This window comes from Cricetulus griseus, chromosome 2 (genome assembly GCF_003668045.3).
Source record: "Cricetulus griseus strain 17A/GY chromosome 2, alternate assembly CriGri-PICRH-1.0, whole genome shotgun sequence".
Taxonomy (NCBI): domain Eukaryota; kingdom Metazoa; phylum Chordata; class Mammalia; order Rodentia; family Cricetidae; genus Cricetulus; species Cricetulus griseus.
Genome location: NC_048595.1, coordinates 237,773,254 through 237,795,071, shown reverse-complemented (window position 1 = coordinate 237,795,071; position 21,818 = coordinate 237,773,254).

The following is a 21,818-nucleotide window of genomic DNA, read 5'->3' as shown; positions in this document are numbered from 1 at the left end:
CATCCACCATTCATTCCCCAGGCTGGGTAGGGTTCTCAAGGGGGCTCCCCAAAGTCCACCATATCATCCTGGGCTGGGCCTAGGCCCTCCCACATGTGTCCAGGCTGAGACATGGGATGGGCTCTCAAAGTCCCTTCTTACACCAGGGAAAAATACTAATCCACTACTAGGGCCCCCCTAGAGTGCAGAGGCCTCCTCATTGACATCCATGTTCAGGGGACTGGGGCACAAGATGAGACACAGGATGAGACATATTAACCAGTTTATTATAGGCTCGACAGAGTAGGGAGACTAAAGGAGAAGAGAAACAGTAATGGCTGACCACCATGGCTGGTCACCATAGAGAGGCAGAGAGAGTACAGGTGGGAGAAAAAAAAGAAAGCAGAGATAAGAGGACAGAGAGAGAAAGAGAGAGAGAGAGAGAGAGAGAGAGAGAGAGAGAGAGAGAGAGGAGTAGAGTGTAAATGGGCAGGGATCTTTTAAAAGGGTCCTCTGCACCTGTGTGCAGACTTAGTTCCCATGGAACCCTGGGCAGAGCAGGGTACTGCCTGTTCCACCAGGTAACAGGGGCAGTTCAGCATAATGCCTGAACCTTTGAATCCCACCTTTACTTATTATTTTTAAAAAGTGGGGTTTTGGACATGGCAGAATAATGAATAAGGGTGTCAAATTCTCAAGAGTGCGTCCTGCTGATGTGGGGGGGGGCATTGACCATCTTTGAGGGACCTGAGAAAATTGAGGTGCTGCCACGTCCTGGGGTAGCTAGTTGTTTCATTGCAGTCCAGGCTATATGGAGCTCCCTGATGCCTCTTAGACCTGGCAAGATGTTGGTAGAGCAGAGGACAAGGTTAAGTTTAGAAAAAAAAATTTGCTTAGGTCCTGTCACTTGAGGGGAAGATTGTAAGATGAGGGAGTCTGCAACTAGGTTCCAGAGTTCAGTTCAGTGTATATCTGTGGGTGTCTGGCTCCACTTCCATCAGCCACTAGATGAGGCTACCAGGATGGCATAAAAAGTAATCATCAGTCTCATCATAAGGGAAGGGCATTTAGGTTATCCTCTCCACCATTACCTAGATTCTCAGTTTGTGTCATCCTTGTAGACCTCTGGAAATCTCCCTAGCGCCAGATCTCTCCTCAGACCTATCATGGCTCCCTCTGATATCATATCTCTCATCCTGTTCTCCATTATTCTTCCCCAACTCAAAATTTCTGCTACTCCATTTCCTCCTCTCCTCTCCTCTCCTCTCCTCTCCTCTCCTCTCCTCTCCTCTCCTCTTCTCCTCCTCTCATTCTGGCATCTCCCTCTCCCCTACCACCATGCTCCCAATTAGTTCAGGAGATCCTGCCCCTTCCCATTCTCAGGGGTACATGCATTTTTCCCTTAGAGTTGCATTTCTCTGATGGCCAAGGATTTTGAGCAATTTCTTAAGTATATTTCAGCCATTTCAGATTCCTCTGTTGAGAATTCTCTATTTAGTTCTGCACCCAATTTTTTAATTTCATTGTTTGGTGTTTTGGTGGGTAGCTTCGTGAGTTCATTGTATATTTTGGAAAAGAGCCCTCTATCAGATGTAGGGTTGGTGAAGATCTTTTCCCATTATGTGGGCTGTCGATTTGTCTTATTGACTGAGTCCTTTGCCTTACAGAAGCTTCTCATTTTCAGGAGTTCCCATTTATTAATTGCAGATCTCAATGTCTGTGCTACCCGGTGTAATGTTCAGGAAGCCATTTCCCGTGCCAATTTGTTCAAGGATATCTCCTACTTTCTCTTCTAGAAAATTCATTGTGGCTGGATTTATGTTGATATCTTTGATCCATTTGCACTTAAGTTTTGTACAAGTTGACAGATATGGATCTATCTGCAATCTTTGGCATGTCCGAATCCAGTTGTGCCAGAGCCATTTGTTGAAGATGCTATTTTTCTTCCATTGTATAGATTTAGCATCTTTGTCAAAAATAAGGTGTTCACAGGTCTGTGGGTTAATATCAGAGTTTTCAATTTGATTCAATTGGTCTATTTGTCTATTTTTGTGCCAATACCAAGCTGTTTTCAGAACAATGGCTCTAGAATAGAGTTGAAGTCAGTGATGGTGATGCCTCCAGAAGACCCTTTATTGTACGGAGATGTTTTAGGTATCCTGGGTTTTTTGTTTCTCCATATAAAGTTAAATATTATTCTTTCAAGGTCTGTGAAGAACTATGCTGGGATTTTGATGGGGATTGCATTGAATCTGTAGATTACTTTTGGCAAGATTGCAAATTTTACTATATTGATTCTACCTATACAAGAGCATGGGAGATCTTTCCATTTGCTGGTATCTTCTTTAAATTCTTTATTTAAAGATTCAAAATTCTTACTGTACAGGTCTTTCACGTTTTTGGTTAGAGTTACTCCAAGATATATATATATATATATATATATATGTTTTTTTGAGACAGGGTTTCTCTGTGTAGCTTTGGTGCCTATCCTGGCACTCGATCTGGAGACCAGGCTGGCCTCGAACTCACAGCGATCTGCCTGCCTCTGCCTCCTGAGTGCTAGGATTAAAGGCATGTGCCACCAACACCCGACACTCCGAGATATTTTATGTAGCTTGTGGATATTGTGAAGGCTGATGTTTCTCTGATGTCTTTCTCATTGAATTTATCATCTGTATATAGTAGGGCTACTGATGTTTTTTTAGTTAATTTTGTATCCCCCTACTTTGCTAAAGGTGTATATCAGTTGTAAGTTCCCTGGTACAGTTTTTGGGGTCACTTTTGTAGACTATCTTATCATCTGTAAATAGTGAAATTTTGTCCTCTTCCTTTCCAATTTGTATCCCTTTGATCTCCTGTTGTTGTCTCATTGCTCTAGCTAGAACTTCAAGTACAATATTTAAGAGATATGGAGAGAGTGGACATTCTTGTCTTGTTCCTCATTTTAGAGGATTTGCTTTGAGTTTTTCTCCATTTAGTTTGATGTTGGCTGTTGGTTTGGTGTATATTGCTTTTGTCATGTTTAGATATTTTCCTGCCATTCCTGTTCTCTCCAAGATCTTTATCATGAAGGGATGTTGGATTTTGTCAAAGGCTTTTTCAGCATCTAGTAAGATGACCATATGTTTTTTCTTTTGCAGTTTGTTTATTACATTGATGGATTTTTGTATGTTGAGCAATCCTTGCATCACTGGGATGAAACCTACTTGATCATAGTGTATGATTTTTCTAATGTGTTCTTGGATTTGATTCTCCAATATTTTGTTGAGTATTTTTGCATCTATGTTGATGACAGATATTGGTGTGTAGTTCTCTTTTTAGTTGTATCTTTGTGTGGCTTGGGTATCAATGTGATTGTAGCCTTGTAAAAAGAGTTTGGCAATGTCTCCTGCTTCTATTGTGTGGAACAATTTGAGGAGTACTGGTACTAGCTCTTGTTTGAATGTCTGGTAGAATTCTGCAGTGAAGCCATCTGGCCCTGGTCTTTTTTTGGTTGGGAGACTTTTGATGACTGCTTCCATTTCAATAGGGCTTATAGGTTGATTTAAACTGCTTATTTGTTCTTGGCTTAATTTAGGTAAGTGAAATATGTCCAGAAAATTGTCCATTTCCTTTAGATTTTCGAATTTTGTGGAGATTTTTTGGTTTTCAAAGTATGATCTGATAATTCTCTAGATTTCCTCAGTGTCTGTTGTTATATCCCCCTTTTCATTTCTGATTTTGTTAATTAGTGTGCTGTCTCTGACTTTTGGTTAGTTTGGATATAGGTTTGTCTATCTTGTTGATCTTCTCAAAGAACCAACTCTTTGTGTCATTGATTTTTTGTAATGTTTTCCTAGTTCCTACATTAGTGATTTCAGACGTCAGTTTGATAATTTCCTGGAGTCTAATCCTCCATGGTGAGGTTGCTTCTTTTTGCTCTAAAACTTTCAGTTGTTCTGTCAATTCTCTATTGTGACTATTCTTCAGTTTCTTCATGTGGGCACTTAGTGATATGTACTTTCCTCTCAGCACTGATTTCAGAGTGTCCCATAAGTTTGGGTATGCTGTGTCTACATTGTCATTAAATTCTAGGAAGTCTTTAATTTGTTTTTTTATTTCTTTCTCAACCCAGGAATGGTGCAATTGAGTGTTATTCAATTTCCACTAGTTTGTAGGTTTTCTGCAATTTGTATTGCTGTTGAATTCTAACTTTAAAGCATGGTGATCTGATAAGATACAGGGGGTTGTTTCAATTCTTTTGTATCTGTGGAGGTTTGCTTTGTTGCCAACTATCTGTTCAATTTTAGAGAAGGTTCCATGTGTCAGTGAAAGAAGGTATATTCTCTTGTGTTTGGATGGAATGTTCTATAGATATCTGTTAAATCCAGTTGGGGTCATAACTTCTGTTTGTTTCTTTGTTAAGTTTCTGCTTTGTGTTCCAGTCTAATGGTGAAAGTGGGGTGTTGAAGTCTCCTACTATAACCGTATGTAGTCTTATGTGTGGTTTGAGCTTTAATAATGTTTCGTTTACAAATATTGGTGCCTTCGTATTTGCCTCATACATGTTCAAGATTGAGACTTCATCTTGATGTCTTTTCCTGTGATGAGTATGAAATGCCCTTCTTCATCTCTTTTGATTGATTTTAGTTTGAAGTCTAATTTGTTAGATATTAGGATTGCTACACCAGCTTGTTTCTTGGTCCCATTTGATTGGAAAATTTTTCCCAACCCTTTACTCTGTCTTTGAAGTTGAGTTGTGCTTCTTGTATACAGCAGAAGGATGCATTCTGTCTTCATATCCATTCTGTTCTCCTGTATCTTTTTATAGGCAGGTTAAGACCATTGACATTGAGGGATATTAATGTCCATTTATTGTTGGTTTATCAGTTGAGTGTGACCCAGAAATAACACACATTACCTAATCCCTTTATCATTTGTTCTGTCTCATCCTCAGAGGCACCCTCACCTAGTTACTGCTGCTCCATCTGCTTACCTGATACAATAACCCACACTCCCATTCCTGAGCTTCCACAGTCCTGTGTACCTGCTCTGGTCAGGTAGAGCTTCTGCAGTGTCCACTCAGTTCTCGTTTTGCATGAGGAAATGAAGGGAGTCTGGCAAAATTCTATGAATGCTAAGCATGGTTCCCTGTACCCATTTATAGCAACAACTTTACCTCTTCTTGATTGTCATGACCAGAATGGTAACCTCTAAATCCAGAAAGTTTAAAGTTGTGGGCACAATAACAACAAATACAACCAGACTGATACTGTTCTATGCAGTTCTTACTTGCGTGTCTCAATTCTTTTTATAACTACAGCATCATATCATGGCTCTCCCTTTTGAAAACTCTGTTCCAAAGCTAATGTCAAATAGCTAAGAACAAAATGACACAGTAATTCAAAGGCCAGATATTCTACATGCCAGCATCCAGTTATGCCAGCACCATTTGTGGAAGATGCTGGCATGTAGAAGATTGCAGATAGATTCATATTTATTGCCATGCACAAAATTAAGTCCAAATAGATGAAAGACTAAAACATAAATCCAGCCACACTGAGCCTATTATAAGAGAAAGTGGGAGGTACCCTTGAAAAATTTAGTACAGGAGACAACTTCCTGAACATAACACCTTTAGCACAGACACTGAGATCAACAATTAGTAAATGGGACCTCCTGAAACTGAGAAGCTTCTGTAAGGCAAAGGACACAGTCAACAAGACAAAAGGGCAGTCCACAGAACAGAAAAATATATTCACCAACCCTACATCTGACAAAGGGCTGATCTTCAAAATTTACAGAGAACTCAAGAAGCTAGTCTCCAAAACACCAAATAATACAATTAAGAAGTGGGGTACAGAACTAAATAGACAATTCTCAATAGAGGAGTTGAAAATGGTTGATATACACTTAATAAAGTGATCAACAGCCTTATCCATCAGGGAAATGCAAATCAAAACAACTCTGAGATACCATCTTACTCCTGTCAGAATGGCTAAAATCAAAAACACCCCTGCCAGTTTATGCTGGAGAGGATGTGGAGAAAGGGGAACAATCCTCCACTGCTGGTGGGAGTGCCAACTTGTACCACCACTTTGGAAATCAGTATGGATATTCCTCAGGAAAATGAGAATCAGTCTACCACAAGATCCAGCAATTCCACTGTTAGGCATATATCCAAAAGATGTATACTCATACAGCAAGGACATCTGTTCATCTATGTTCATAGCAACATTATTTGTAATAGCCAGAACCTGGAAACAACCCCTGATGCCCCTGAACTACAGAATGGATAGAGAAAATGTGGTACATTTACACAATGGAGTACTACTCAGCAGAAAAAAAAAAAACAATGGAATCTTGCAATTTGAAGGCAAATGGAAGGCACTAGCAGAAACCATCCTGAGTGAGGTAACCCAGTCACAAAAAGATAAACATGGTATGTACTCACTCATATATGCATTTTAGACTGAGAGCAAAGGATTACAGCCTACAATACACACCACCAGAGAAGCTAGGAAACAAGGTAGACCCTAAGAGAAACACACATTGTCCCCTAGAGAAGAGGAAAGAGAGAAGATCTTCTGAGCAAATTGGGAGCAATGGGGGGAGAAGGAGCTAGAAGAAGCAGGAAGAGGGAAGGGCATAAGGGAGCAGGAGGATTAAGTCAGGGGAAGGATAGAGGAAAGCAAGGAAAGAGATAACATAATAGAGGGAGCTGTTATAGGGTAAAAGAGAAATCTGGCACTACAAGATGACACCAACTAACAATATAAGCAATAGTAGAGAGGCTACCTTAAGTGCCCTTTCTGAATAATGAGGCTGATGATTTACCTTATATACCATCCTAGAGCCTTCATGCAATGGTTAATGGAAGCAGAAGCAGAAATCCACAGCTAAACACTGAACTGAACTCCTGGAATGCAGTTGCAAAGAGGGAGGAGTGATGAGCAAAGGGGTCAAGACAAGGCTGGAGCCACAGAAATTGCTGACCTGAGCAAGGGCAAGCTTATGGACCCCAGACTGATAGCTGGGAAATCAGCATTGGACCGATCCAGACCCCATGAACATGGATGTCAGTGAAAAGACTTGGGAAATCCATGGGGTCTCCTGTAGTGGATCAGTAATCATCCCTAGTATAGAAATGGATTTTGGGAGCCCATTCCACATAGAGGTATACTCTCTCAGCCTAGACACATGGGGGAGGGCCTAGATGCTGCCCCAAATGATATGACAGACTTTGAAGATACTTCATGAAAGGCCTTAACTTCCTTGGGGTGTAAAAGGGATGGGATGGGAGTTACAGGAGGTAGGGGAGGAGGGGAGGGAGATGGGACAAAGATTGACATGTAAAAAAGTTGTTTCTAATTTAAATAAAAAGCTTAAAAAATTATTATCTTACTTGAAAAAATAAAAAAGGTCAGGTATGGACACGGTAGTAGAATTTATAGGCCCTGAGGCCATGTTTCTCTCATGGGACTTCCATCCCTGCTAGTGGCTCCCTTGGACCTATCATCACCATGTGAACTTCGATTAGGGTAAGTCAGGTACTCCTTGGGCTATGAGTGTGATACCAGTTTGAAAGTAACCCAGTGTAGCAACCATAAGTGTCAAAAAGGCAAGGTGGGCATTGGCAAGATCTACTGCACTTCATGTATTAGTTGAAACCAATTATAATGCATCAAAAATAATTTGTATGTTACTGATATTTTATGGCTATAATGTTTTTTGATAGATGCTAAAAAATATCACTTCAACTTCTAGAAAAGAATATCTCTCTTAAAATCATGAGTTGTACTTTATTCTCTATTTTGCTTAGCTACCTATGGACATTATGTAAATTTAGACTTAAGATAATAAAAGTAGCTAATCTTAAAATATCTGTAATCGAAAAACAGAAAATTTGTTTAATGAATTTCCAAAATATTATTCATAACATATTTTTAAAAATTAGGTAAAAATTAATTTGAAATATAACACCATTGAGAAGTTTACCAACAGGGGAGGAAGATCATTAGTCTGTTTGATTAATATTTCTATCTAAAATATTAAATTAAAATAATTTGGTTTGTAATTATGATTATTTAACAATACCCTTGAGTCCTAAGATTGATAAAAGAAATCCTTATATTTGAAACACTTTTAAAACTTTCAGAATTAATTTTCATGTCTCACTTGTATCTTCTTCCAGTGAGAATCAGCATCAATTATTTATTTTCAGTAAGTACATATCTGTTTCTGATCAAAACATAGATTTTATTAAGCTATGTGAATGTTGGTTGAGATTGTGGGGAGAAAATGATTGTGTGGCCTTAGTGGGGGAGGTCATAGTGTGAAGTCAAGAGGCCAGGTGAGTAGAAAGAGAAGGTCTACTAGGAAAACGTCTGGCAAGAACATGAGGCTCTTCTGAAACTGTAAGAGCAAATAGGATTTCCTATTGCAGGGAGAGAACATGTTGGGGTCCACCTGTTTTAAGAGGGACCATAAGGATCTAACTGATTAGTCCAAACAGCAGAGAGCATGAGTGATGTGATCTGGCAGAATTTTCTTTTGGAAGAATGAGAGGTTCCTTTGTCCTTGTCAGATTGGTTTTTAGTTAGTTACATCTTTGAAAAAACTGCGGTTTTTTTTTCTTTTTTCTAACATAGAGAGTTTCCAGTTTTGCATATTTTCCCTATTTGGCTTTCTGTTTTCTCTTTATCATTATGGTCAATTATAATCATTTTAACTAAATATGCATTTACACATAGATTGTCTTAAGTAAATTTTAGTAGCAATTTTATACCAAAAATGTATAAACACCCAAGGCTGTTTACCTATTTAGCTCTAACTAAGAAATGTCTACTGTATTGTATATCCCAATGCCAGTAATGTAAAAGTGAGCACAAAATTGTAGATGCATCTGAAGAGTCTACTTGGATACATCTCAAACCTAAAAGCAATAAGAAAAATAATGGGCAAAGTTACACTAGAAAAAATATATGGTGAGATCCTTCATGTACTTTACAAAGGGCAATGATGAAAAGGAAAAAGTCATTAGTGACAACAAACACCTGTCACAAGGCTTAGGGCTTGACAAGCCAGAACTTATGACTATACAAGCATTCAAGATTAATGTTTTTTTGTGTTCCCATGGAGAACCTTGGACATGATTAAAGGTCTGTTCTGTCACACTCTCATGATCTACCCATAAACAAAGATATTTCTTTTTCATTACCATTAGAAAAAGCTATTCCATATTTTCATCTTCACAATCAAAAAATGTTATTGTAAGGGAAACTGGCCTTATGTAAAGGCACAGACATACACACCCACACACACACAGAGTGAGAGATTGCATTTGCATGTACAATATGTTTCTATTCTTAACTTCTTCACTTGTGGATGCCTTTCTTCTATTGCCAGAGATGTCTATATTTTATGCATATTCTAGAGGTAATACTTAGAAAGCAGTGTTTCAGAGTATATGGCATTTTTCAGAGTGTCTAGGTTAAAGTAGTTTAATTATTTTACTCATATTTCCAACCACTTTGAAGGACACTGTCCTAAGTAAACAAAGGCACAGATAAACACCTCATCAACTCATTCATATGCAGAATCACAGTAAACTGAGCTCATCAAAGCCAAGAGGCTTTGTTACATTTTGAAAGGACCTTGGACCTAATACCCTTTCAAACAAATATGAACACAATCAATAGCTGTCTTTCTGCTACAAGCACAACAAGAAGTGAATGTGCATTCTTCATTCTCTTTCCTTTCCCAGCAGCTAGGTTCAGAGAACCTTGTAGTCTCAGTTTGCATAGTGAGTATCAAAGTTCCTTAACCACTGACTGAATGCATGGACAGAGGCAATGAATGTATCATCCTTTCATGTCACTGCAATGTAGAATTTATGACAGCTGACACTAGTCTCATAATCAGTCTCAAATATAGCATGTTCCTAATTCAGTTCTATTTCTCCATATTTCTTCTATTTCTCTATTTCTTGCTCATATCAATACATAGAGCATCAACCACTGCAATGTAAAGTCAAAATCTCACTGTTACGGATGGCAACTTGAGTTTCTAAAGTTCAAAGCAACTGAAGGAAACTCCTTGCCTAAAACCCTGTATCTGTCAGTGAACTGAGACAAAATTCCAAATTTCTTGCTACTAACTATGAAACACTAATTTGCCACAGACCTGCTATTCTGGCTGCTTTTCAGCTAACAGACACGAAACTGCTTCTCACCACAAACTCAGAATTCCCATTTTTTGATCTGATTAATTCAGGACTCACTTTGAATGCTTCTTCAGTGTGTTATTTCCATCTTAGGCCCCAGACTCTCCAACTTTCAATCTTTTTCCTCTACAATGAATTTTATTTTGTTAATTTTTCACATGCATACAATCACATTCATAACTTATGGCTCTCTCCTAACCTCTTCTACTTTGTTTGTTTCCTTATTTTTTCATAGTAATGAGGATTGACCCAGGGTCTTGTGTGTTTGTGTGCAAACACTCTGTCACTGAGCTATATCCTAGTGCTATAGAGCATACGATATTTATAAATACATACATATTTTCCTTCCTGTAACCCAGTGCCTATTCATTTAGTAAGGAGCTTCCCACACAAGAACCAGGAGACAAAGGTGGTGTCTGTGCACCAAGATTCATTATTAAAACCTTGACATGTGTTTCCTTTACCTTATCCTGTTCCTATTTATCCTTAATTAGTTTTTAATATACCTCATATAATAGCAGAATACAGAATGCATGTAATTTATAAACAAGTGTACATATGTCAGCTAGACATGATAGCACACTCCTGTGATGCCAGCACTAGAATGTGGAAGCTAAGAGATCAGGAATTTCAGGTCAGACCCAGCTACATAGCAAAATTGAAGCCAGCCTTGACTATAAGAGAAATATAAATATATATAAGAGAAATACAAAGTATGAAGACAATAATGGTACATTTTCAAACATATTTGGTAACAGAATTAAGCAAATAAAGATTTAAAACACTACAATAGATTGAAAAACACTAACACATAAAAAAGTATGATGTCTATCTCTAAACCCTTTATGAGTCTTTTCACACTTCTCAGCAAATATTTATTTATCAGTTGAATGACTATTCAGCATAGGCATAGGCAATTCACTATCTTTAATTAGTTGGAATTGTTTTATGTATGCAAGAATAACTAATATTATATTTATAAAAACAAATTAGTCTAGGCTTGCATTACTAGACAAAATTACGAATCAATTCGTATATAATAGCAACTATTTGCATATAAACAATGTTATAAAGAGTTCTAAAATTATGTTTTGTCTTTCATAAAGGTTAAATGGCCTCCTCCATCTTCTTTAACCTATGCATAAACTCAGTGAAAACTTTCAAGATAATGCAAAAAGAAATGTCAGCCAGCAAACAATAACAAATTCCAAATTAAGTAGAATCTGAATTAATAAGGCTTCATCTTATCTTCAAGCCAACAAAAAAATCACTTATAATATTTAAGGTCACTACTTTCAGTTTTCATGATAAATTTGACTTTTAAGTGAATTTATTTTCATTACTGACTCTCAAAGCTTGAAGGTACATCAAAAGTTAGGAATCATTGTGATAATAATTATTGTTAAAAGTCATAGTTTCACTACAATAAACATTTGATAATTTTCACATTATGCTTATTCTGTCATTACCTTTATCCCAGCCCTCATAGAGAGACTAAAAATAGAAATCCCTTTTCCTACTTGGAATCAAATATTTCATATACAGTAAGTGATATATAATACTTTATTTGAACAAATTCTAATTTTCTATCCTACTGCCATTTTTTATTTCCTTATTTCTTTTTAAGCAGTAAAAAAATGTCACATCCTTCAGAAAAAAGCTACTAGAAGAAATTTAGAGGAAGCTTGGAGGCCACCAATCTCTGGTATTTCCCATTTATTTTTCTTCAATCAAAGCAGGAAGGGCAAGTTGAGGAATGAAATTCAGTAGCTGGAAGCAATTACTATTAAGTGTCATTCAAAAGTCAATGTTTAGTCACAGATTTATAGAAAATGTTATAAATTCAGGATGAAACAGACTTAGCACCTATCTCCATGTAGTTCAAGTATGAATATGGTGAACAAATTTTACACTATGAACATACCAATTTACCCTGGGAAATCAATTGAATGAAAAAACTTTGTCTTACGTCCTCTACTCTCCAGTAAAGCAATCAATCAAGCAAGAGAGCAGTGGGTGCCTGGGGCTCCTCCACCCAGCCTCTCCCTTTTCCAGACGCCTGACCTGCAGAGGCTACCAGACCCTTCCTGTCACTAAATCCTGCAGAGGGACCTGGGGGCAGTCAAAAGCAGCCAGCATCCGCCGCCAGTACTAACTACACCCTGCACCCTCTGGTAGAGCCAATAAGCAAGCAAGTAAGAGCAAAAGGTAGGACCTTGAATCCATATGCACTAAAAGAGTGAGAGACCCCACCTATATCCACTGGAAGAAGGGCTGGGAAGATAAAAGTATAAGAACACATCCAACAGCAGAAAGCCTTATATGATATGAACAGACTCTAAGGACTCTACATCAGCAACACCTGAACATACTAATGCAAATGAAACAGAAGAGAATGACCTTAAAAACAATTTCATTAAAATGATAGAGGCCCTCAAAGAGGATATGAGAAAATGCCTTAAAGCAATAGAAGGGAAAACAAACCAAAAATGCAAGAAATCAACAAATCTCTTAAAGAAAGCCAAGAAAAACCAATCAAACAGATGGAGGAAACAATTTAAACAGATCAAGACCTGAAAAGTGAAATAGAGACAATAAAGGAAACACAAACTGAGGGAATGGTGGAAATAAAAAAGCTGGGTAAACAATCCGGAACTACAGATGCAAGCATAACCAACAGAATAGAAGAGATGCAAGAGACTCTCAGGTGCTGAAGATAAGGTGATGAAGGAAATAGATTCATCAATTAAAGAAAATAATAAATTCAACAAATCCTTAACACAAAATATCCAGGAAATATGGGACACCAAGAAAAAAACAAACTTAAGAATAATAGGTAAAGAAGAAGTCGAAGGGACCAGAAAACATACTCAACAAAATCATAGAAGAAAATTTCCCAACTTGAAAAAGGACATGCCTATGAAAGTGCAAGAAGCTTACTGAACACAAAATAGACTGGACCAAAAAAATGTTCCCTCACCACATGATAATCAAAACATTAAATATAAAGAATTAAGAAAGAATATTAAGAGCAGAGAAGGAAAAATGCCAAGTAACATGTAAAGGCAGACCTATCAGAATTACACCCAATTTCTCCATGGAAACCCTGAAAGCCAGAAGATCCTGGATAGATGTTCTACAAACACGAAGAGACCATGGTTGCCAGTTCAGACTACTATACCAAGCAAAATTCTCAATCACAATAGATGGAGAACACAAGATATTCCATGAGCAAACCAAGATTTACACAATACATATCCACAAATCCAGCCCTACAGAAAGTTATGGAAGGAAAACTCCAACCAAAGAAAGTCAACTACACTCAGAAAACATAGGCAATAGATAATCGAACTTTACCAAAAGCCAGAAATAGGGGAAAAACTCACACACAATAGCACCCCCCAAAACAAATCCAAAACAAAGAATAAGAATCAATGGTCATTAATATCCCTCAATATCTATCAATGGTCTTACCTTACATATAAAATGACACAGGATAACAGAATGGATATGAAGACAGAATCCATCCTTCTGTTGTATACAAGAAACACATCTCACCTTGAAAGACATTACCTCAGAGTCAAGGGTTGGGAAAAGATTTTCCAACCAAATAGCCCTAAGAAGGAAGCTGGTGTAGCTATCCTAATATCTAACAAATTAGACTTAAAACTAATATTAATCAAAAGAGATGAAGAAGGTCATTTCATAGTCATCACAGGAAGAATCCATCAAGTTGAACTCTCAATTCTGAAAATCTATGCATGAAATACAAGGCACCCACATTGGTAAAGAAAATATTACTCAAACTCAAATCACACATTAAACACCACACACTTATAGTGGGAGGCTTCAACACCCCATTCTCACCTCTAAACAGGAACACCAGACAGAAACTAAACAAAGAAACAAAGGAACTAAGAGAAGTTATGATCCAACTGGGATTAACAGACATCTATAGAATACTCCATCCAAACACAAAAGAATATACCTTCTTCTTAGCACCACATGGAACCTTCTCTAAAATTGACCACATACTTGGCAAAATAGCAAACCTCTACATATACCAAAAAAAAAAAAAAACTGGAATAACCCTGTATCCTATCATATCACCATGGTTTAATATTAGAATTCAACAACAACACAAATTGCAGAAACCCTACAAACTTATGGGAATTGCACCATTCCTGGGTCAAGGAAAAAATAAAAGAAGAAATTAAAGACTTCCTAGAATTCAATAAGAATGAAGACACAACATACCCAAACTTATGGGATACGTTGAAAGCAGTGATAAGAGGAAAGTTCATAGCACTAGGGGCCCACATGAAGAAACTGGAGAACAGTCATACTAGAGAATTAACAGCATAGCTGAAAGCTCCAGAACAAAAAGAAGCAAACTCACACCAGAGGAGTAGACACCAGGAAATAATCATATTTAGAGCAGAAATAAATAAAGTAGAAACAAAGAAAACAATACAAAGAATAATGAAACAAAGAGTTGGTTCTTAGAGAAAATCAAGAAGATAGACAGACCTCTATCCAAACCAAAAAAAACAAAAAAGAAAAAAACAGAGAGAGCATTCTGATTAACTAAATCAGAAAGTAAAAGGGGGACATAACAAAAGATACTGAGGAAACCCAGAGAATCATCATATTTTGAAAACCTGTACTACACAAAATTCAAAAATTTAAAAGAATGGAAAATTTTGTGGATTGATATTACTTAACAAAATAAATCAAGAACAGATAGCAATTTATATAGATCTATAACCCCTAATGAAACAGAAGTAGTCATCAAAAGTCTCCCCACAAAAAAACCCAGGGCCAGATGGTTTCAGTGCAGAATTCTACCAGAAATTCAAAGAAGAGCTAATATCAATTCTGCTCAAAGTATTGCACAAAAATAAAAGCAGAAAGGTCATCATCAAACTCTTTTTTACCAGGGTACAATTACACTGGAACCCAAACCACACAAAGACACAACTAAGGAAGAGAAATATGGAGCAATATTTCTCATGAACATTGATGCAAAAATACTCAAGAAAATACTGACAAATGGAATCCAAGAACACATCAGGGAAATCATCCACCATGATCAAGTAGGCTTCAGGCCAGGGACATAGGGATAGTTGAACATACAAAAATCTATCAATGTAATCCACCACATAAGCAAACTGCAGAAGAAAAATGGCACGATCATCTCGCTAGATGCTGAAAAAGCCTTTGATGAAATCCAACACCCCTGCATGATAAAGGTCCTGGAGAGATGAGGGAAAACAGGAACATACCAAATGCCAACATCAAACTAAATGGAGAGAAACTCAATGCTATTCCTCTAAAATCAGGAACAAGACAAGGCTGTCCACTCTCTCCATATCTCTTCAATAGTGTGCTTGAAGTTCTAGCTAGAGAAATAAGACAACAAAAGAAGATCAAGGAAATACAAATTGGAAAGGAAGAAGTCAAACTTTCACTATTTGCAGATGATATGATAGTTTACATAAGAGACCAGAAAAACTCTACCAGGGAACTTCTACAGCTGATATACGCCTTCAGCAAAGTGGCAGGAAAGATTAACTGAAAAAAATCAGTAGCCCTACTATATAGAGACAATAAATGAGCTGAGAAAAAATCAGAGAAACATTACCCTTTACAATAGCCATAAACAACATAAAATATCTTGAGGTAACACTAACCAAACAAGTAAAAGACATGTATAGCAAGAACAGTGAGACTTTAAATAAAGAAATTAAAGAAGATACTAGAAAATGGAAAGATCTCTCATGCTCTTGGATAGGTAGGATCACCATAGTAAAAAATCACAGTCTTGCCAAAATCAATCTATAGACTCAATGCAATTCCATTAAAATCCCAGCACAATTCTTCACAGACATTGAAAGAACAATAACCAACTTAATATTGAAAAACAAAGGACCCAGGATAGCAAAAAAAAAAAAAAACCTGTACAATAAAGTTATCACCATCCCAGACTTCAATCTCTATTATAGAGCTATAGTCATGAAAATAGCTTAATATTGGCACAAAAATAGACAGGTAGACAAATGGAATTGAGTTTAAAACCCTGATATTAACTCATACACCTCCAAACATCTGATTTTTGACAAAGCAGCTAAAGTAATATAATGGAAAAAAGAAAGTGTCTTCAACAAATGGTGCTGGCATAACTGGATGCTGGCATGTAGAAGATTGCAGATAGATCCATACCCATCACCATTCACAAAACTTAATTCCAAATGGATCAAAAACTTCAACATAAATCCAGCTACACTGACCTTTTTGAAGACAAAGTGGGAAGAACCCTTGAATGGATTGGTACAGGAGATAGCTTTCTGAACATAACACCTGTAGCACAGACACTGAGACCAACAAATAATAAATGGGACCTCCTGAAACTGAGAAGCTTCTGTAAGGCAAAGGACACAGTCAACAAGACAAAGATATTCACCCACCCCACATATGGCAAAGGGCTGATCTTCAAAATTTACAAAGAACTCAAGAAACTAGTCTCCAAAACACCAAACAACCCAATTAAAAAGTGGGGTACAGATCTAAATAGACAATTCTCAATAGAGGAGTCGAAAATGGCTGATAGACACCTAAAAAGTTCTCAACATCCTTAGCCATCTGGGAAATGCAAATCAAAACATCTCTGAGATACCATCTTACTCCTGTCAGAATGACTAAAATCAAGAACACCAAAGACAGTTTATGCTGGAGATGATGTGGAGAAAGGGGAACACTCCTCCATTGGGAGTGCAAAATTGTACAGCCACTTTGGAAATCATTATGGCAGTTCCTTGGAAAAATGGGAATCAGTCTACCACAAGATCCAGCAATTCCACTGTTAGGCATATACCCAAAGATGCACATTCATACAACAGGACATCTGTTCAACTATGTTCATAGCAGCATTGTTTGTAATAGCCAGAACCTGGAAGCAACCTAGATGCCCCTCAACTGAAGAAGGAAAAGAGAAAATGTGGCACATTTATACAATGGAGTACTACTCAGTGAAAAAAACTGGAATTTTGAAATTTGCAGTCAAATGGCTGGAACTAGAGGAAACCATCCTCAGTGAGGTAACCCAGTCACAAAAAGACAAACATGGCATGTACTCACTCATATATGGAGTGGGGGGGTTATAGGGGACATGTAAGGAGAGAAGAGAGAGGGAGCTGTGATTGACTTGTGAAGCAGGCTTGTTTCTAATTTAAAGAAAGAAATAAAAAAAGAAAAATTCAAATAATAAGTGTTCTAGTCATATTTTAGTCACAAATTGTTATCTTAATAAGCAACAGCTCAAAATAGATTTCCTTTAACCATATCAATTCAGTTCTGTATTTGCAAACTAGATAAGGTTGAGCAGAAGCCTCACTTGTTCATTCTAGGTCTAACAGAGCCACCTGTGTGGCTCCTGCCAGGCTTGAAATCTGCAATCTAGAATCTTTGGTGGTTATTCTACATTTAAAACAACACACACACACACACACACACACACACACACACACACACACACACACAATTATGCTGGACAAGGTGGAGCTTGACAGTTAAAGAAACTTAAAATTTAAGTTTTTATTGTATGTGTAAAATAGATCCTTATTGTTGTACACTTTTAGAACATTAAGATGTTACATATTAACATTATATAAGAAGAGCAAAATATGTAGAGAGTGCATTAAAAATTGGTATAGAATATATGAATGCATGTACATATATTAGTTTACTTACTCATACATCTATAATTGTCATAGTCAACTTCAGTCCAGACAGTTCAAACTAAAGTGACTATCTTTTCTTAATACCACAGAGTTGCAATATCAGAAAAATCCAACATATTCTTAATATACTCACATTTCAGGCCAAAATAGCATTTTCAGTTGTGTGTATCAATTTATTTAACATAATTTAATGAGCAGTATATTTCAGTTTCTCTTGTTAAATATACTAATTATCTTTTATTTCAGCTTCAAGAATAATTATCAGTTCACATCTAGAGGACAAATGAGAGAACAGTCTAATAATTACCATCAGCCTAGAAAGTGTCACATTCACCCGGGAGATGCTCAAAAGGAAGGCACCCTTCTGTTTCAAGTTCTCCTTCCATTTAGAGGATATTCTTGATAATATTATTATTATAGGAAGCAGTATGTGTACTTACAAAAAATACAGAGAGGCTGGTACTGGTGATGCAGTCTTGAGTTCCAGCCTCTGAGGCTTAGGCAGAAAGATTCCAAGTTCAAGGCCAGCATAGAAAACCTTTTGAGACTCTAACTCAGACAGGATAAATGAGGGCTGAGGTCATAGTTAGTGGTAGATAGCTTGTTTCACATGCAAGAAGACTTGTTAATCAGCACCACATACAAAAACAAATCACAAGCAACTTGAGAAATTATTTCCAAATAGGTAGCCTTCCCAGGGCAAGGCTGGTAGGTCCGATTTAGGTGAATATTTATTGTAATCAGTATTTGCTGGACTAATAGCACTATAGAATTATTTTGGTTATTCAACTTTCTCTAGATATTTTATTCCATTCTAATTCAGTTTTCTCATGATTTAAACATTGTTGCATGCTTTTAGCTTTCATTCCATACCACAGTAATATAGCCAAGTATCGTACTAAAATAGGTCATGTGGTTATTTTTGGTTAGTGTATATACATTTCATGTTTCTAGTATACTATAGCCTATTGGGTGTGCCATGTAGGTCCCTATTGTGCTTTAAATGTGTAATGTGATCTACAAGGCCATGAATCAAATGCCCATTCTGAAAAGGTGGTCCTCTTCTCATGGGCATGGGCCCCAAGGAAGTGAGAGCTGTTTGGTAGAGAGAAGTCAGTCCAGTGAGCCTCTGGTTCCTACCTGCTTTCTCTGCTTCCAAGTGCTGGCCAAGTGCTGTAACACCTGTCTGTATCACATACTTCTGCTGCCTTGAGTCCTGTACTGTCTTCTCTAATATAATTTGACCAAGACCTCTGAAACTCTGAAGTCAAGTAATCCCATTCCCCTTCCATTGCTCCTGTCAGGTAGTTTTTTTTGCCATAGAAATCTTGAAAGCAGCTATATACCCTTACTCAAAAAGACTTCATCCCTAAACATGCTATTGAGCATATGAACTCCAGCCACCCAGACAAACGTTCCTTCCTTGGTATAATTAACAAACAGATGGCTACTAAAGGCTAAAAAAATGATAATTTCATAAAACCACAATGGAACATGTCATGCCAATGGACCTTTCTGGGATGAACAATTTATAAGATGTCTTTTATGCATACTAACACTTTTTTTCAGAACAAGACTCAATCCTCCCCAACCTTACCACTCATTTGCCAACTAGGTTTATGTGAAATTCTAATATACCTGTTACCACTTTGGCAATGTTCACTGGATCTTTATTAGGATATAGCTGTGCTTGCTCACCCATTAGAAATAACTCCTCATTTGTTCCAGTTTTACCATGATGTTATATTTGGGTTCCATTTCTGCATTTAAAGTCTACGTGGATAGCCACCATCATCAACTATCTTACCCAGAGTGCCTGCATGACTTGCTACAGGTTCTCCCTCAGAACCTTGGATTCTGAGAGGTTACTTATCATTTAACCTCATCAATTAACCTGGTTTACCTTCAAGCTTTCCAGCTTCACTGTCCTTATCTCTCACACATCTGTAAGATTGAATAGACTCAAAGATTTGATTTAACATTGACTTTGGTTTAATGGGTTACGGTTGTTTTAGGCTTCTGTTCCGACTAGTTTAGTAACAGGCTACCTCACTTTCTAATTATGTATGTGCTCACTGCAGTAGTACTTTTAATTTCCTTTAAAAACATATCCTTTTGAATTCATAGTATGTAACTGTTTATCACATATAACTGTTGAAAATCTCAGCTTTCAACATGCTGTCCTCATTATGCTTAATTCCTTCATTTTTATTTAAAGTGAAGGACATGTGACTCTTTCACTTAAACAATTCAGAACAACTACAGGGTTACTAATTCATATACTTTCAATAGTGATATATATCAGGGAATAAGGAGATTGAAAAAGGGAGCTAGATGAACAGTTTAGTGAAGTAGCTAAAACACACAATGTTTATTAGTTGAGCTAACCATTTTATAGAGGCACCATTAAATAACTCTTTATAATGATTACAACAGTAACATGAAAGATATGTTTCACCATGCAAAATAATGAAGTTTGTAATATTGAGAGAAATTCAAAAGTGTGATATGAACACATGAAGTGAGACCATTCTATTGAACAAATGGCACTAATGGGTTTTCTTGAATCAGAGCGACCAAGCACCTTAAAATATTTTCAGTGTGAAGTACAAATAAGAAGAATGAAATAACAGTGACAGTTAAATAGATTTAAGTAAGTAAAGGCAAGGAGGAAATCTATTCTGCTAACAGGTCCAATTGAATCAAAGGTCTGAGCTTCTCTGGCTTGCGCAGTTCTTTGAGCTGATGCTGGAGTCAACATGTGGCAATTTAGAGAATCCCCAGGGTTAACATATATGAGACTTTCTGTGGGACGTAAGACTTGCAGTGAGTGCTCTAAGACTGGGGAACTTGGGAGTACAGGCAGTCAGTACTGAGGAAAACAGCTGCAGAAAACAGAAAACACAGGACTTCCCAAACCTGGAAGAGCCCTAGTGCCAGGTGCAAAGTGAACTGGCAGAGAAGAAAATGCATAGAGCTTTTAGCCAATGTGGTATTGAAAATACATAAAAAGAAACATCTCTAGAAAAAGAGCTTAGTGTGTGTAAAGGACTAAATATGTCCAAGTACACACCTAGGACTAGTGCAGAACAGAGCTATGTTTTTCTGGCACTGCTTCAGATCCAGTTGCTTAGATCTTCGTCAGATTCATTTTGTATACTTCTTACTTTAGAAATGCTTTGAGGTGGCAACATATATAAAACAGCAAAGTACATAAAATTTTAAATAGAAAAGTAAGAGGAAAAACGAATACTAAAACAGGGAAGTTAATTTTTTAATACATGCTTTAAAATGCTATCTACTCCCTGGACAAGGACCATAAAATTGAACTTGCTAGCATCCAGTCAAGCACAGACAGCAGCATTAGTTACTTAACTTGCATAGCCTGTAGTATAAAGCTTGTTTCTAGGAAGAAATACAAATAAATATTTGTTTGTGACTCCCTGTGGGGATTTCTCCATAAGTTCTCTTGGAGAACAAATTATAACTATAGTAGACAATGGCCTTATAGTATGTACAGCAATATATATCATTGGATTGCTCCATGAAAAACCCTTCAGCAAGCCTTAATATGGCTATGTCAAAGTGAAAGGGACAATAAAATTCACTCTGCATGAGAAGCTCCCTAATGTATTGGTTTCATCCTGAAACTATTTGGAGGAGAACAAAAGCCATATTTTTTGTCACTTTTTCTTCATTTTCTTTCACAGGAATTTGGTGGATATTCAGTAACACTTTCCCAACTGTCCCATGAGTTCAGAAGTATGTTAAAAGGTGAGCAAATTGAAACTTGTATCAAGTATACTTAAATTTTGACAAAAACTACTACTTCACTCCTAAGTAAATAAAGAAAGTAAATGTAATCAATGTTGATTAAATAAAGTTACATACTGCAA